Source organism: Eulemur rufifrons, chromosome 30 (genome assembly GCF_041146395.1).
Source record: "Eulemur rufifrons isolate Redbay chromosome 30, OSU_ERuf_1, whole genome shotgun sequence".
NCBI lineage: Eukaryota > Metazoa > Chordata > Mammalia > Primates > Lemuridae > Eulemur > Eulemur rufifrons.
The window spans coordinates 125209874-125212824 of record NC_091012.1 but is presented as its reverse complement, the minus strand read 5'-3'; the positions used below and the strand labels follow the sequence as shown (position 1 = coordinate 125212824).

The 2951-nt window shown below is 36.6% G+C and overlaps 1 pseudogene; it reads left to right on the top strand.

Annotated features, from left to right (window-relative positions):
• Positions 1-784: 784 nt before the first annotated feature.
• Positions 785-1834, top strand: LOC138378627 (outer mitochondrial transmembrane helix translocase pseudogene; annotated as a pseudogene).
• The last annotated feature ends 1117 nt before the right edge of the window (positions 1835-2951 follow it).

Below are 2951 nucleotides of genomic sequence, written 5' to 3'. Positions count from 1 at the left end.
GTGCAATAAACCCTTCGTGTTTTCCTGTCATGGAAGGTGCACCATCTGTACATACACTCACTAAATTTACCAAATTCAGTCCAACTCCATGACATTTATCTTGAAAGTTGCTAAAGATATCTATTACCCATGTTCTGCTTGCAAGAATGTCCAAAGTGAGTAACTCTTCATAGCAAAGAAAGTCTTCTGTTATGACCTGAACAAAGTATGAAACCTGCACTGAGTTAGTAGTATCAGTTGATTCATCCAAAGTGATTGAATAATATACGTACATTTTCCTTTTGAAGTATTGCATGAAATTGTTCTATTAAGTTGAAGGCTAATTCATGCTGCCGATCAGTTATGCTGCTTCTTGAAAGAGGCAGTTGTTTGTACTTTGAAACCGGGTCTAAGCATACTACAACTTCAACAGTGCATTCTTTCACAATTTCTACATCACTGAATGGCTTCCCTTTTTTTCCCAAGAATATAAGCTACTTTATAAGTTGCTTCAGTGACATTATTTCCAGGCCTTATTGGTGCTTTAAAAAATTGTCTTTGCTTTTGTTTTTCATCTTTTAATTTCTGTAATACAATCTTTTGTGCCTCTCCCTCTAATTTAAAATATTTGTGGTCCTTATGAGTGTTATGCTGATGAGCATTAAATTTCTTTAATGTTGATATTGCAGTATCTCAAACCAAGCTAATCATCTTATCTTTAGCAGAAACAAGATAATACTGCAGGTGCAAGCCTGGCCAAGTGATTTTTTTCTCGCTGTTTCTGCCCTCCGCCCCCTGGTTAACAATCAACATGGTACATGCTGAAGCCTTTTCTCATCCCTTGAGTTGGAACGAAGTTGTTGGTTTAATTTTCTGTTTGACAATATTTGTGTAGTAACATACTTTACTATCAAATGGATGGTAGATGCAATGTATCCAACCAGAAAACAAAAAGTAGAAGCAGGCAGAAAAACTAATAAAGCAAACTGGTGTGAAAAATGTGAGGCTCTCAGAATATGAACCGAATATTGCTGCTCATCTAGTAGACCCTCTTAATATGCATGTTACTTGGAATGATATAGCAGGTTTAGATAATGTCATTACAGATCTGTAAGACACAGTCATCTTACCTATCAACAAGAAGCATTTGTTTGAGAATTCCAGGCTTCTGCAGCTTCCAAAAGGTGTTCTTCTCTATGGGCCTCCAGGCTGTGGTAAAACATTGATTGCCAAGCCAAAGAAGCAGGCTGTTGATTTATTAATCTTCAGCCTTCAACACTGACCTATAAGTGGTATAGAGAATCTCAAAAATTGGCTGCTGCTGTTTTCTCTCTTGCCATAAAGCTACAGCCTTCCAACATCTTTATAGATGAAATGGACTCTTTTCCATGAAACCGAGTTCTGAGCATGAAGCTACAGCCATGATGAAAGCTTAGTTTATGAGTCTCTGGGATGGACTGGATACTGATCACAGCTGCCAGGTCATACTAATGAGAGCTATTAATTGTCCTCAGGACCTTGACTCGGCTATAATGAGAAGAATGCCTACAAGATTTGATATCAACCAGCCTGTTTTAAAACAAAACAATCCTGAAACTCATCTTGAAAAATGAAAATGTAGATAGGCATGTAGACCTGCTAGAAGTTGTCCAGGAAACTGATGGGTTTTCAGGAAGTGACCTAAAAGAGATGTGTTGAGATGCTGCCCTTCTCTGTGTCAGAGAAAATGTTAATTCTACATCAATAGAAAGCCATGATGAAGATGAAATAGCAGAACCTGCATAGGGCAATTGAAAAGAAGAAATCAAAGGATGCATCATTTCAGAATGTTCTAACACACATCTGTTTAGAGTAAGAGTAAAGATCATTTGTATAGTTCAGTGACCTAGTTTCATGTGCCTGCTTATCAGTTAGTGGAAACAGAGTAGAAGGAATGCTCTTTAAACCATAAGGGGGTTCAATGTTTATGGTTTTATACTCTGAATTCTAAGTTATTGAGATATATTGTTATACAAACAGTATTACTACTTGTCAAAAGTCATGAGGAGGAACAATTTAATCCAGCCTGAGAGTGGGTGCTTATGTTTGACCTCTTCAGCCATATGTTTGTGCAACCTTATAGAATCTAAGCTGGTTTTAAAGTAATAAATGATTTATTGGGTCATTAGTGAGAAAGGGTATGTGTGGTTAGGTGCTGGTTCTTAGACATGTGAGTGTGTGCTTGTGTGGGTATATTAAATGTATATATCCACGTATTTTATATTGACATTCTGTAGATATGTTTGAATACAGAAACTTTTTTTACCCCAACTACTGAATCCAAAGTACCAAACAGTATATAGCAAAACCAAGATTTAATTAAGGTTGTGTCAAAAAGATACAGTGATTCAGACATTTCCAGTTGTCATCTGTGTTAGCCTTTATTGAGTATTTCTCAGTCTGCAGTTGATTAGTTGGACCAACCATATCTGAATATATACATGGGCTCAATTATTATGGTTGCCAGAATAATCAAATAAATATACTTGTTCAATGATCAGCACTGAATGGTTGTTAGGCAGTCATGTGATCAACACTAATTTCACCACTTTCTGCAAGCTCACTGTGTAGAGTCATTTTTTTAAATTTTTCAAAGTATTTACATGAAAGGTGGATTGAAAACCTGTCAGAAGAATAGGCTTGGGAGGGGATGGGTGTATACCTACATAATGAGTGCGATGCACACTGTCTGGGGAACGGACACGCTTGAAGCTCTGACTCGGGAGGGGGGTGGGGAGGCATGGGCAATATACATAACCTAAACTTTTGTACCCTCATCATAAGCTGAAATAATAAAAAAAAAACCTCAGTGCCCTTCAATACATGTATGCGACTTTCTTTTCTTCATTTAATGTAACAAATAGTTCTGTTGTAACCATGTTTTTTAATGCTATTTTAAAGTTATATGTTCTTTAATTATGGTAAAATATAAT